We start from the raw sequence: 15,805 nt of genomic DNA on the forward strand, positions 1-15,805 counted from the left end.
GTTCTCTTTGTGAAACAACAGAATGCCATAATTTATAGTCCAATTATCCAATGGCTACAATGGGCTGACCCACTGCCCCAGGATCTACGATGGAATGGGTGGAGGAAAAATGAGTGACGCAACAAAAGACCAATGGATGAAAACAGCTGGCTGACGGCACCAATACATATATAATATATGTATAATTTTATATAATCAAAAAGCCTTGGTTAACGCCAGTTCCGTCGATTCTTTTATTGCATAACATTTCTGCACCTGTAATTGTAGTAATTTGCATAACAATGAAAAGCAGACAAAGACGCAACTGTCCATATGCACATTTTAAAATGTTTGTTCCTTCTCAATGGGAAAAAATGTGCTCGTCTGTGTAGATGCCCATTTCCCCGACAGCCGCATTCGAAATATTTGTGGTGTTCTCAAGTCCCACCTTGGAAACGTACCTACTCCTGTCAATGATGTACATTTTCAGGGTGAGTAAATGAGGGTGCATTTTCAGGTTGAAAAACTACTTCGGACTTTGGCCGGAATATCCAGAAACATGTCTACAAGTTTGCAAATACCGAAATGTCACCACACTTTTGGAGTTGACGTATTCATAAATACACTTGTGGCATGGAAACATCTTGAATACGTGATTTCCGGCCAGTGAATGCACATGCACATTTGGAAAATGTGTACCTACTTGTGCTTAGGTGTAACAAAAGCTTTTCGATTAGTGCCCACAGCCTAGAGCCAAAGTGTTGACATAGACGAATCCCGGAGGTATTCGTTTTAAGAGAAGTCGCTTATTGTGGGTGCAGATGGCCGCGGGATCCCCCCAAACTGGAGGACTCCGTCCGAAAACAGAAGCCCTCGACCTTTCCCGGAACAGACGTGCCGGCGCGCGGGGCTGAGTCACGGCCGCGCGCGTATTCCTGTGGCGCGAGGCTGAGTCACGGTGTCAGGGGAAGATTAACAGCTGCTTTCCCTTTGTGTCTGTGGCATTCTGCTAAGGTCAGCCCTGTATTGCTCCCAGGAGGCCTTTGTCGCCGAGCTCTGACTGTAATGCCACGGGGAATCGCGTCAGATGGATTTGTTTGTGGGAAGAAAACAGACCCATGTGGATTTCGATGAAAAAGCAGTAACAGTAGAGGCACTGATATGATGAACAGTGTCTTGTGGGGGAGTTGTTGTTCACGGCAGTTTGAGTCTGACAGAAGGGTTTGGGGTTACTATATGTGACAAGGCACATAGTAGCCTCAGTCGTCCTCAAGACTGCATTTATATTTAACCTGTTTTTTTGTTGGTTGTTAAGAATAAATGCATCTTGGAACACTAGAGCAAAGGCTTTGAACAGTCTGTGTGGAAGCTCTCACTACATGGTGATATTCTGTGTTCGTAACCTTAATCACCGACTCCCCCTCCACCCCTTAATGTTTCATATAAAGCAGACTAGAGCAACAGGAGTCAAGTTCACAAACATTAGGCCTCAAACTCTGACCACATTCAAGAACTATCACTGTACCTTTCAAAGGCAAGACCTTGGAAAGCGTAGTGAGTATTCAATTAAAAGAACATGTTTCCAAAAGCAGTCTTCCATAGGACTCGGAGACACCCAGATCGGACCCCCCAACACTCAATTGAGTCAATTACATAAATCAGGTATTTGCTTTAACAGGTCGTGTTTATTCCCATAAGACCATATACACATCACAAACCACCATTTGCTTCTCAGCCAATTTACTAAGAAAACATTTAAGAAAAACTTGCCTAAACACAGAAAAAATATAAAATAATACTCCCCTTAGTGTGTGACTACAGGGATCACCTGCCCCAATGCCTTATGGAGCCTAAATAGTACATGCGACACGTAGGTTACATGACAGACCATTATGGGGCACTAGAGTGTGCATGTAATCACTTTGCCAAGTATATTAATTTTCCATATTGTGTGTGCCTTTTGAAATTTTTTATATGTAGTTTAAATGCAGTGTGGCGACCTGCTAGCGTGAAAGTGTGGTGATCTCCTGTGTGTGATTGCCTTGACACACACGCAAAGTATGATGTGACAAAGCTTGATGTGACGCTATAAAAGATGCGAGAAAAGACCCCTATGAAGTTATAAATGAGATCTTCTAAAGTCCTAGATAATACAGAGGAAAAGGTCTGCAATGGTTTGTAGCTTGCGTGCATGCTTCATACTTGTGTGTGCAAAAACATTTTTGGACTTTGGCAATACCAAATAACAGTCTGTAGGGATAAAATATATACATTGGTCCTGAAGAAAGCCTACCGACCCTTCAAGGCACACAAAAGGCTGAAACATGTCTACCCACTGAAGTTTGGGTAATTATACCCAGACACATCGTATTGTTTTTAACCTTGCCAAAGGACCTCAAAGTAAACTAGGAGAGGATTCAGAAGGAGTTTTTAATTCTCACATAAATCCCTTAAATTGTAGTTAAGGGCTCCGCTAACAAACTGCATCGAGCCCACCCACTCACACTAGGTGCAGTAGGTGAGGATCCGTTGATTATGCATGCCACAGGTGGTACTTGTGGGTGAGGATGCTACAAAAAAATCTACAATATGCCAGGTTCCCACTAATTACATGGGTGAGGATCATACACATATCTGATATGCCAGGATCCTTCTAATGATCACAGTTAAGGTTAACCCTCCATATTTGTAGGCATTAGTCATAATTTGAGAGACTGAGGGGTTCCTTTTCACAGCTTCCCACTCCTCTCAAGTGTTATACATATCTGTGGGAAGTCTCCATGATCCGTGAACTGATATAAAACTCTGGGGAACCTTCTGAATCGCGTTCAGAGAATGCACACCTTTGCGACTTACAATCCACCTTTGAGTGTTTCCTATTAGGACATGTTTGTCCTGTCCCGTGTGGCAGGCCTATTGTTGATCAGCGCTTAGAGATAGAGCATCCACAGAATATGTTAAGTGTTTTCATTCATCCACCTGCATGGAACTGTTCTACAGGATACTGCATCATACCCTTCTTAGGCAAATTTATTTCTTTTTATGTCCAAATTTTAGGAACCATTCAAGTGTGCTCTCAAAAAGTAGAAAAGAGTCCTAAAAATAGAGTTGGAGCTCTCAATCTGAAAATAAACACCCCCCTCACCATGTTGTGAGCTGCTTCCAGTGACCCATGGTAAGACGACATTTCAGGGGTAATTCAATGTCACGATGATGCTGACCAAGCGCATGGACAAGCACCCTGCTGTCCAGAACTATTAACTATGTTACTTTGTGAGGTGCTTTTCATTTACTGTTTAACACTACTAAAACCAGCAAAGATTTCCAACACAAGTAACATTTCAGAAATCTTCTAAAATATAAAACGCTTGCTTATAAAACAAGTTTCAAGTTGGCACCTCACACAATTAACAATGGGCATTAACAGGCATTTAATTCTCATACCACACAGTGCTATTCACAGTCCCTCGAAGGGGAAGAATTATGCTTTGACTAAGCTAATCCATTATGCATACAGTCGAATTACGTGGTTGCAGTGAGAATAAAAGCAAAGAAAATGAGATTTTCTTCAGAGCTTTTAGATGGGAAAATAATAACCGTGAACTGCATCTAACCCCGAGAGGGCGTGGCCAACTTTTTAAAGCGACAATACTCTATTTACCGTGGGGATTGCGCAGTATATATATGTAAATGTAAATGTATAGGCATTTATATAGCGCACTACTTACCCGTAGGGTCCCAAGGCGCTTCGACCGCTGCGAAACCCTTCCTGGCTTCCCTGAGAGATGGTCCCTTAATGGGTATCTCCAGGGTGAGACCAGGCATCCCCGGCGGTCTGGTGGGGCCGTTAGTGAAGATGAGGCAAGCTAATGCCCAGAGTTGCCGAGTGTGATCGCTGATCAGAGTGGGCACCGAGGCGAGAGAATTATCGAGTCCGCTGACCCGGGTCCAGAAACCTGCCGCGCCGGGAATCGAACCCTGGTCCCGGGCCGTCCTCTGCTCTCGGGTCTGCCGCCTCTAACCAGTGAGCCACACTACTTCATATAAGATGCCAATGCAGCCACATGCCTGTCATGGCGGTAGAAATGTTTGGTTTAACCAAAAAAAGTTGCGCTCCTTGTTAGGGTTTGTAACCTAAAAGTAATGCGAACACACAAAAGTAAGCACACCTAGTGATTGTTTCAAATACACCAGGCCCAAAAATGCTTTGATGCCTGAAAGTGTGGCTGCAAAATAACAATTGAGTGGCTTAATGCTTTTAAAACATATACTTTTTTTTTTTTTTACAACTGAAATCCGAGTTATACAAGCGGTCATCTTTCCTAAAAGTTACATCTTTCCTCAGACTGTCTTAAGATCTAATTAACGCACAAAATGAGCTGGTTCAGTCCTGGTAATTGGTGACCAGCTGCAGACACTCACTGAAGTGAATAGGCTCAGGTCTTCACCCAGCCCGCGGCGACCTAAGTGACGTCATGGTCTTCTAGAATTTTAACTCCAATCTTATTTTTATTCCACCGCACAGTCCACAACAATAGTTCAAGCTATATTCAGGGCAACACTGTTTTCTACTTGGAGACCCATAGTATTGTTTTACCTGAATGGGTTTGACACAATTTATATAAACATAAACATTCAAGAAGATTACTCAGACCTTTCTGATGAGGGGCTAATATCTTGTAGAATTTTATGGGACACAGTGTGAGCCCAGATCAACCACCTTGGCCAGTTCCTTCATGATGATGTCGGTGCTGGAGGATGGAGCTGCCAGTCTCTCCCACCAAGCACTTCAAAAGACCCACGCGCACCCCTGTAATCGCCATTCACCGAGGATCACTGCTCGATTGAAAATTGTGACCTTGATTTGTGAGATTTCCAGATAACACTGTTCTTTTTCAGCGTGCGCTCTATTTGAAGCTGTACATTATCAAACATGCACAGGGATGTTTGGTTTGTGTTCTAACATCCAGATGAAATGTAAGCTAAATGTGCATGTTTGACCTGATCCACTAGAGTTCATCACTCTTTCACCGCCCTCACCCATTGGACAGGACACCAGGATGAGTGAGTAAACGCTAGGTGTATTAAGAAATCTTCTCTACAACTCATCGCTGCTGTCCCTCAGCCAGTCAGACATCAACTGACAGCCCTGGAAGGCTGGCTCAGGAGCTGAAGCTCGGAACATGTGAGAAGTCCACATTCCAGAGGAAACAACATAGTATTGTGTTACAAAATGTATAACAATCACTTTTGTGACCTTAGCTTGCGAAGGACTGTTGCACCTGTGTCTGTCCATGGGCGCCTTGCATCTGGAGTCGTTCATTCAAGTCTTTGCACATCAGTAGTGTTCTGCTGAAGGGGAGGTTTTCTCAACAATCTAAATGATCTGTGCAGAAAGCATTCTTAACAGCCTTAGGTTAAAGGCTTTTGCTGAGAGCCAAAAAGAGCCTGCGAGACTTCTAAAATGAGGGTGGTGAAAGAAACCTTCCCTGACCCGATAGGATTCCAGATGGCATGCTAATTCGAGTCTAGTCAATCTGAACTATGATAGAAATGGGGCAGGCAATATTATGAAGGTCTTGGTATAGTACAGTATGGAAAGACTATCAATGCAGCCACTAACAATTGCAGAACTTTTTAACCAATGGCAACGGAGTATGCTTACCTCCAAGATAATGGTGCGCCCAATTTAGATGCAGGTGAACCATAGGTTTAATCACGGCCAGTAGTTCTGCCTTTAAGTCATGTTCCTCAGTCCTGACTAAATAACAAAAGATACACCATAACACACTTTTAACCGACTCCAAGTAGCAAATGGAAATCAGCTGGGATAATCTCTGTAACACTTCATCCTTGTATGCAAACAAACATTGGAAAAAGTGACTAAGTCTTTCTTTGGCAAGCTGGCGTGATGGTTAAGTTTATTTTTTATTGTGCACATCTGAAAAATGAGAGAAAAAAAAACAGTAATGCCATCCAAACTTATTGCCTATACACTTGCATTAACAAATTACAATTTAAAAAAAGTATTCCTCGACTAAAAGTCTAATAGAATATTGCTACCTAACAGGCAGATGTACTTAAAACTGGTATAGAAACCATTTTTAATTATATTGCATATCTCACGAAAACGTGGTTCTCTTTGGCAAAAAGAATAACTGGCCATCTGACGTCACAGTGGGCGTGTGCGGAGGACGGCTGGGGGCCGTCTGAACCCTGCGCACTCATTATTTACCCAGCACCGCGGCGGAATTTGTGCCACGGTCAAGGGTTTAATTACTGTAATCTGAAGATCTACTGTAAAGCCCATAAGCAAGACTAAACACAATAAAAAAGGATAGATAATGGAAAGAAAAAAAGCTCTGGCAAAGCAAAGGATTGACTAAATAAGCTGCCATTGAAGTGCACTTCTACTTAGGCGGATGTGCAGGTTGACAGGAAAAAGCCATCACCCATTTCAGCGAGACGATGCTTAAAGTGGGACGGCCTCTTTGTCTCATACTATAGGTTGTGGTGGCCAGAAGCAAAATGTGAATGACAAATGGACAAACCAATGTGTGAAGAGGGCTAACCAAAAACCCATGTATGTCTGTAAATATGTAAGTATTTTTAATCATGATTTATTTTATTACATGATCCTAACATTCTTACTAAAGTGGCCTGCAGGCCAGTCCTAAACACATGTGCAGAAAACCTCACCTTGCATAAACCTCGTGAAACTGGTCTAGGGAGCTTATCATGGTGAAGAAATTCCACACTGCTCTTTCATTGTAGTGGATAGGGCCAGAAACAATACTACAAATACATTGCACTCTTTTGGTGCATTTTATTAATGTGCCACGAACAAATACATGACTGCATCCAAGATGGTGGCCCTAGTTTCCCTTCCTCGTATTGCATTAGGCGAGGCGCATGCAGCTAGGGTATCTCTTGTCTTGTGTCCTTGTGGGGCAGGCATGCTAAGAGCCAAGTCTGGATTGTGCATTGTGCAGGGTAGTTTCGTTACTGAAGTTGTTCTTCTGACCTCTCTTTCACATGCTGTATTCCATATCGTATCCTTCGTGGATACCTTTTTAACCCTTTCCGTGCTCATGACGAGTCCAGCTCATCATGCTGCACGGCGGTCGTGTGCTCATGACGAGCTGGACTCGTCATGCTGCCGCAGCGCCTCCCACGCACGGCGAATTCCCCGCCTGTGCGGGCGTTCTCAAGGAGTGGGCGGAGTCATGACGAGTCCAGCTCGTCATGAGCACAGCTCCACTGTACAGCATGACGAGCTGGACTCGTCATGAGTACCACAGTGCCCCCCGCATCGCGGGTGAATTAGCCCCACTTGGAAGGGGTTAAAACGCAACCTAACCAGTAATTATAATTAGTGACAGCTGCTCTGGTTGCTACTGCACAATCAGAACTGTGTGAAGCAGCTGTAATGCAAGACCCAACCTGCTCATAAACTTAAATGTGAAACAGATACAGTTCTCTAATCTGGGCCATTTCCTCCTCAACACAGTTATTTTGTTTCGAGAAGTGCTTTCTTTAAGACAACGTTCACTTTAAACAGAGCTTTCAGTGGGAAAAAAAACCTGGGGGTGCTCTAAAATGGGCGGGCAAACCACGTAAAGGGTCGTGGTCTATCCAAGTAGGGCGTGATCTAAATCCAGATAACTAGCATTGTGTTAGGGCTGGGGCAGGATCACGCAGACTAGTTCCTCTCTCTGCGTTTCAATTGTTGCTGGATTACACTGCAGCCTTGACGCCCAGTGTGAACAGTCAGAGCAGGGTTGTGCTGGAGCAGGCTGCCTGTGGTCGTCTCTCTCCTAATCATCCCACGATGTGAAGGCTGGCACCACGACGACGTTGCACCTGCGCTGCAAGAAGGGAAATCCTGAGCGAAAATGGCTCTCTTTTTAAAGCTGCATTCCTCCTACAACGCAGCTCACCTTGCATGCTCACTACCTTCGCTGCTCAATAGTGAGCAAAATGAGCATGCGCTCATCGATGTGCATGCTCTCACTGCAGTCTAGGAAGAAGAAAAAAAGAAAACTGACTACCTTTGGAGGACTGAAAATAGTCTGATAATGACTCGTTTCAAGGCCCCCTGAAAATAACTGCCAGTGCTCAGACCCGGACAGACCCGACCCACTTCAAGCCCTGCACTAAACATACAACCTAAAATGTGCTCTGCCAACCGAAGCTGAGAGTGAGCAGTTACATTAAGCACCTTATATCAGCAACTAGCCATCAGCAATCAGCGTTGCCTGGGGCAGAAGGGGGCTGGGGGCAGCATTTCATGCTTGCCCGTCCCTCGGCCCGTCCCTCGGCCCGTCCCAAGGCCTGTCCCACGGCCCGTCCCATGGCCCGTCCCTCCGCTCGTCCCTTGGCCCGTCCCTCCAGGTTCATTTACCTTACTCGCCGCTCCTCCTCGCGCTGCTGATGTTACCGCTCCACTGCTCCTCCGCTTCTCGCTGGTCACGTCCCTCGGCCCGTCCCTCCAGGTTCACATACCTTACTCGCCGCTCCTCCTCGCGCTGCTGATTTTACCGTTGGTCATTACCGCTTGTCCGCCGCTCCTCCCCGCCTGTCCGCAGTTCCTCCCCGCGATCATGTCCTCCGCTCTTCCTGTTGCTCCGGAACGCCGCTCCTCCCCGCGCTCTCGATGTCATGACGCAGACGTCGCGGCCGGCGCTTCTTTCAGGGGACTACTTTGTTTTTAAAGTTAATTTTTTTAATTTACGTTTTATTTAAATTTTTATGTAGCCTTTGTCCATCTACACACCCTGACAATTGCAAGGATGTATCGCGTGTGCGGATTGGCGCTGTGGTTCCCGAATTTACCTTGCCAAAAGGGTTGTGTTCTCTCTTTATAATAGTAGTATAGATAACGTGTTTCACAAAGTACATGAAACAAATGCACTTTTAAAACTGACTGACTCTAGGGCCCAAACTAAGCCTAAAATACAAAGGAGATATGTCAAAGTTATGTAGCTCACATTGGTTTTGTTTGAGTGCTAGGATGCGGGGGCCTTTTTTGTGTGTCCTTGGCAGGGCAAGTTTAATTTACTATCCAGTGCTTCAAACGGGCATGTGCTCTCCGGTACAGAGTGCCTGCACTTTTGTAACTTGAAGGGGAGAGAAGGAGTACCTGCACTTCTCAGCAGTGCTGCAATATTTTTTATGCTTGGAGTACCAGCACTTCGCAGCAAACAGCCGTTCTTTAGGTAGTAGGTACGTGAACTTTTCTATTTCCATGAAATCAAAGGGAGTCCCCTAGCATAACAAAACTCATGTCACCACTCCGCTCCTGTCCCAACGGGCAGGTGCACATCTTTGCTTTTCCTCATTCGCTGTCAATTCTTTTCAAAATGGAGGTGAGGCTGTTCAGCAATGGCTGACCCCATCTCTGCACGCGCTGTTAATTAAAGGATCGCAGGTACAGGTGGAAGGGTGCAAAGTGACTAGATCCGAAATAATTGTGAAACTGTCCAAACCTAGGCAGAAATACACTTGGTTAAAGGAGCCACCCAAATGGACTTTTTATTTTCGTTGCAGCCGGTACCGAAGTGCGAAGCAGTTGCAGCAGTTGGGGGGCAGAGGGAGGGGTGACTTTGGTTTATCGGCTGGTGATATGAATGTTTATTTATTGCCTGAACGTGGTTTTTTGAGTGTCTGCCCAAATTATGCTCATCACTTTATGTCAAATAATACGGCGAAGGAAGCACACTTGTATGTTTGAATAACATTTGAGGCATGTTGTTGTGCCTTTCTGATCGCGACAAAAAAACACAGCCATTAAATGAAAACGCTGTCGTGTTTGGACACACTGCCTTTGGGGTAGTTTTGTGATCAGTTATGGAGGTTGGAATGCAAGCTTAAACGCTTCTTCACAGGCACAACATTAATTCCAAGGGCTTTTAGATGATCCCGTGCCAGTTACCACGCAGTTGCCGTCCGCTCGTCTTCCTACAAAACAGAGTTGTGACCCGGTGGTGCACCTACTCCTGGCTTCTGCTGCCGAGTAGTGGGGGCGGGGAGAGGGAGGTCATGAGTGCAGGGACAGCCCGACGGCTACTGTGAAAGTGAAAGCGCGGTAAGGGGCGCTGTTAAAAAGTAAGACGTCAGTGCTTCCGAAGTTGTTTGTGAGCATGGGCACATCGATGTGCATGCTCTCACTGCAGTCGAGGGGAAAAAAAACTGACTACCTTTGGAGGCCTGAAAATAGAGCCCGATAGAGACCCGTTTCCAGGCCCTCTGAAAATAACTGCCGGTGCTCGGACCCGGACAATGGAGAACTGAGCACAAAGAGGCCTCTCATCCTGCTCCAACCCATCTGCACAGATCTTCTACAATCTCCCTTTCTGCTTAGATCCCTGTGAATGAGCTAGGATCTGAAAACTTATTTCACATACTTGGAGGAAGCAGATTTCATCCCTTTTCTGTTTTCCCCTTCTAGTCGAGAGTTGAGGAAGCCAGATAATGCCCCCATGTGGAAACTCCCCTAGTTCTGCAAAGCAGGAAGCTCCAGAGGCCACATGTTCTGGCACGTTGGGCCCAGTCTATACGTTTTTTAAAAGTCAAGGTTCTTCAGCAGTAGAAATTAGGTTGACTGTTCAGCACACAGAGAAATTATTTGCCACCATCCAACCGCAGCTCACTTTCTAGAATCTTGGCTACTGTGGGTGAGGGCAAGGGCTGGAAGCGTCCACTGAGGTCACATTAGACAAGAAGGGGACATGTTGCAATGCACTAGTTAATAGCACAGCAAAACCTAAACCTCTCCATAAAGAAAATAAAAGGGTTTGGCATGGTGAATTGGGATAACCTACATAGTTCACTGAGATTCTATCGGGGCACTACAGATTACACAATCTAAAGGGTAACCCCCTGAAAGCCCCCTTCTGTCACCTCCTCTTTTACTGGGGGATTGAACTCTTTGTGCAGGGGGAGTTTCACTAGTCCTTGATCTACACATCAGAACTGCTGTCACACGAACACTGCTTCAACTCTGAATTTTTAGGAGCACAAAGTTCACCCCTGACCTATGCTGAGTGATGCATCCTTTGGTTTTCTTGAGCTAGGACCGTGAGGACTTCCTCGTGATGGGCTCCCCAAATAATCAACTGTACCCTTTAAAGGCAGTGGAAAACACAGCAATGCAGATTATCTCAGGCACACTGTTCTTGGATAATTTTAATCCATCATAAATCGCAATGCCGAGTCGCGGCTCTAGTACTTTTCACTGTGGAACAGTCGTAGGTGCACCCATTACACTGGTGACTGTCCCTCGGTGAAATCTCTGCCTAATGGTTTTGTTAACAAACTGTCTTGAACTGCCATTGCTTGTCCATCATGTCTGCCTCTGCTACCTTACAGGTTTACAAACCATTATAATAACCCTTAAGGGTTTCAAGGCGCTGGGGGATGTCGGGGTGATTAAGTGAGATCTTCCCCAGAGTAACATGATGCTGAGCTGAGCTGCCACTGCGGATCGAATCGTGAGCCCCGCGCTCGGGAGTCAGCCGCACTGGCCGCTGCGCCACACCGCTCACCTTTTACTCTCAGGAACTGATGGTGCGGTTTGGAGACTGCAGAAGGGGCCCGGTTAGACCCTCTTAGGACCACCCTTCCCTCTCACCTCCCCGTCCATTTTTAAAGTTGCTAATGCAGTTTTGTTCCTTCTAACCATGTATCCTAATAATATCCAACAACTACTAGTGGAAAAATGTTTTCCGCAGAGTAGTAAAGCTCTGCTGTAAGAAAGTATCCTTCTGCTTGTCCGAGGTGGTGATAGGAAAAAAAGTCAATATTTCATCTTTGTTTTGCTAACGATGTTTTTTTTCTTCTCTTTTTTGACAGTTTGGTGGAACATGTGGAATTGGAGGACTGATTTTTAATCGCAATACAATCGTTTAAGAAACAAGTCTTATCATTGGTAAGTAGAAAATACAGCAAAAAAAAATCTTCTGAGTGGAAGCGCTGTAAAATAGTTCTGTAAACTGCAAATATAAACATGCTTTTTGCTGTGAACTAGCAGGAAATGTTATGTTGGCATTGTAATAGCACTAAAACCTGAAAGTGTGCAGTCCGTTTTCACCACAGATAGTGGGCAGTGAAACAGTAGAGGGGCACCTGGAAAGTTTACTAATACTCCTTTTATTTCTTCTCCAGAAGGTAGGCATTTTGTGTATATTAGACGTAGGATATTTTTTTTATTAGGCTGGCGTATCATGCTTGATTTTGCCAATTTCCCATTACTCTTGTTTATCGAAATGTCCTAATTTACGTCCTTACACCACATCACGCAATTACATGCCATGTATGGCAAAATTGTACCATGAATGCTCGGAGATTATTTGAACAGCCAGATCCCAACAAATATTGATTTTGTCACTTGTTTTTCCACTGTTTTCTTTTTCTTTTTACTGCAAAATGTTTCTTTGCATAGGACTAATTTCGTGCTCAAATATAGTACTAAATGACAGATTTACATTTCATGTAATTTTTCCAACATTTCGCGTAATTATACGAAAGCAAATTGAGAGTTTTTTTTACACCCCTAATATTAATAAGAAATACCCAAAATCTCACCACTAAACCTAGATTTGAGTTTCTAAATCCCACAAAATTGTTGCTTTTTTTAGGGCACCTTGCAAATGTAGAATTTCAACCAAACCCAATTTTCTGAATCACGATTGGTATTTTGTAAACCTACGTCGAATCGGACAAAGAGTCACTTTAGGTAAGTCTCTACCAATATCTATTCAATACGCCCTTATTCTAAGTGGCCTGGGAATATTGGTGCAGTATTCCCACAATCCAAATCACAATTGCTGTCGGGATCGGTAAATCTGAGGTGCAAGTGTACCGTGGTGGAGTTATATGTACCCAGAGTAATGGGGATTTGTTGTGGAAATTGATGTTTCCACAAAAATGCCACATTTTCCATCTGCACATTTTCCAATGAAATATTCAAGGAAACATTAGGAGTGTGGTTTGACAGCGTTCCTTGTAATACCGATCATAATCCTTTGTAGCTGCACATATTAGGACAATGTGTAATGTTGCGTTGTACCCAGCAATGATGATGCTGCAATCAGGTAAGGTTAACAGTCTTTATTTAAACACGTCTATCTCTGAAGAGCGCCGCGCCTCAACTCCCCGCTAACGGTCTTCCGCGCCAACCCACTACGCAGCCGCGTAGCCCTGCGCGGGCGCGGCACGTCACGTGGCTTACGTGACGTGCATACCCTAGTGCGCGCTACTACAGATCTCTCCTTTTTTCCCAACATGGAGATAGTTCCTCATTGTCCACTGTTCAACTCATAGTCTTTGTATCTTGCTGGTTTAACCACCACCCTGCCACTTCGGGTCAGTCTTACCGGGGTGCTGGTGTTCTCACATTCGTTACTTCCTTCTGACTCCTGCGCGGCCGCGCCTGCTTCTCCTTCACTCCTACTTCCTCGGGCCATCCACTCTGACTCGTGCTCTCTTGTCTCTAGATCCTGTGCATCTTCTCCATCCTCCTCGAGCACTCCTTCCGGAGCCTCCTGCTCTTCCGACTCTGTTCCTTCATCCTCCCAGTCCGTGGTTCTCTGATTCCAGTTCAAAACCTTGTTACATCTTGCCATGCGGTCTTGTGACCAGACGTTGCCATCACTCAGTAGGGCCGCTCTGCCTCTTACTTCTCTCACTTGCATAGGCTTGCTGTATTTACTCGCTCCCTTCCTCTGCACATTAGCCAACCTCACTCGCACCCACTCTCCTTTCTCTAATCCAGTGGCTCGTACATTCCGTCTGCGATCATAGTGTTTAGTGTAGGTTGCTTGGGCTTTCTTAAGATTGGCTCGCACCACCGCGGGCGACCATTCACTGGTGATTGTCTTTTCTTTCCACACTCGATTGTCCTGTGTGAAGGGTTCTCTGCCTCGGAGTATTTGGAACGGGCTGTATCCTGTACTGGTAGGTGTTATCCTGTACGCCCAGATTATGTGCCAAATCTCCGCCTCCCAGTCTTTGTCATCGGCTATGGCAGCTTGGATTGACCCCATCACCACTCTGTTAAAGCGTTCCACTAAACCGTTGCCTGCTGGGTGGTAAATAGCCGTGTGCCTGGCACTTATGCCATTCCTTTCCATGAAACTGTTCCACTTCTCTGATTTAAACTGGGGCCCATTGTCGCTAAGCACCACCTTGGGTATGCCTTCTCTCACAAACGTGTCTGCTAGGAACTTGATAATTGTATCTGTGTCCATGGTCTCTCTTATCATAATCTCTGGCCATTTCGAATACATGTCCACCATGACACACACGTACTTTTGCACTTCTTGTATGTCCAGAACCGGGCCCAGTATGTCCACACTCAGTTCTTCCCAAGGGTTCTTTGGTATTTCAAACTTCCCTATCTCAGGTCGGAGCAGTTTTAAGGTTTTATCTGCTCCTTGACACCTGGTGCAGTTTCTGACGTGTCTTTCTGCTTTCAAGTCCATTCCTGGCCACCAGTAATTTTGCCTGGTCCTCAGCCTCAATTTGCAGATCCCAAGTTGTCCCTCGTGGAGTGTGTCCAGCAACCGGTCTATGAGGTCGGCGGGTGGTATCACTCTCTCCCCCCTGTGCACAAATGTTCCTTTGTCTCCTATCGATAGTTCCTCTCTAACTTCATAGTAGGGTCTGAGTTCTCTCACCAGCGCTCTCTTCTCAGGCCAGCCTTGTGTCACAAACTGCTTCACTTCCTGTAGCACCGCGTCTTCTTCGTATGCCTTTCTCCATTCTGTGAGGCTGATAGAATTTTCTTGGTCCTCTGTGAGTGCCACCCATTCCTCTGTTTCTGCCGTATCTCCATCACTGGATTCCATCGCAGCAGCTCGGCTTAGGTAGTCTGCTACACGATTCCTGTTCCCGGGTACATGTTCCACATCGTACCGGAACTCTAGTAGTTTCAATGACATTTTTAATATTCTTGGTGTGGCTTCAGCGTTCCCAATTGACGTCAGCACCTTGAGCAGAGGTTTATGGTCTGTTCTCAATAGGAACCGTATGCCCCACAGAAATTGCCTGAACCTCGCAGTGGCCCACACTACTGCCAGCATCTCCTTCTCTATTACGCTGTATCGTTTCTCTGTGTCCGACAGCGTGCGCGAGGCAAAGCTTATAGTTTCCATCTGTCCTTGCCCTCTGTCCTGCATCAGGACTGCTCCCAAGCCTTTATCACTGGCATCCGTAGTTAGGACCGTTCTGCCTTGGGGGTCATACCCTTGAAGGGGAATGGCTTCTGTGATCGCTTTCTTGATGTCATCGAACTCACTTTGTGTTTCTGCTGACCACCTGAACTCAGTGTTTTCCTTCGTGAGTTGCCTCATGTGATGGGTTCTGGAGGCGAAATGTTGCACAAATTTCCCATAGTACTCGGCCATGCCGAGAAATGATCTTATTTCCTCCTTGCTGATTGGAGGAGGTGCTTCACGGATTGCCTTGACATTTTCCGTCTTGGGGGTCACTCCATCCACGCCTATTTCATGTCCCAGATATGTCACTGACGACATTCCGATGCGGCATTTTGACCATTCCGCGGTGAGACCCTTTCCTTCCAAAATCCGCAGCACGTTCCCTAGTTTTGCATCATGATCGGGCTTGTCTCGGCCCATTATCAAGATGTCGTCTTGAAAGTACTGGACGTCAGTGCTCTTATGGAATAGCTGGTGCATCAGTTTTTGGAACACTGCCGCTGCAGACGCCAGTCCGAATGGCATGCAGAGAAACTGGTAAGACCCGAACGGGGTGATAAAGGACGTGAGCCGGCGGCTTTCCGGATGCAGGGCAATTTGGTGGTAGG

The 15,805-nt window shown here is 45.6% G+C and overlaps 1 protein-coding gene across 1 annotated transcript in view; it reads left to right on the forward strand.

Annotated features, from left to right (window-relative positions):
- LHFPL2 (LHFPL tetraspan subfamily member 2) overlaps window positions 1–15,805 on the forward strand; it is a 406,613-nt gene that overhangs the window by 296,544 nt on the left and 94,264 nt on the right. Inside the window, exon 5 of the mRNA XM_086960742.1 lies at window positions 11,833–11,908. The gene's annotated coding sequence lies outside the window, so the exon portion shown is untranslated. The remainder of the gene's footprint in view (window positions 1–11,832; window positions 11,909–15,805) is intronic.

This window comes from Lissotriton vulgaris, chromosome 3_1, assembly GCF_964263255.1.
Source record: "Lissotriton vulgaris chromosome 3_1, aLisVul1.2, whole genome shotgun sequence".
NCBI classification, from domain to species: domain Eukaryota; kingdom Metazoa; phylum Chordata; class Amphibia; order Caudata; family Salamandridae; genus Lissotriton; species Lissotriton vulgaris.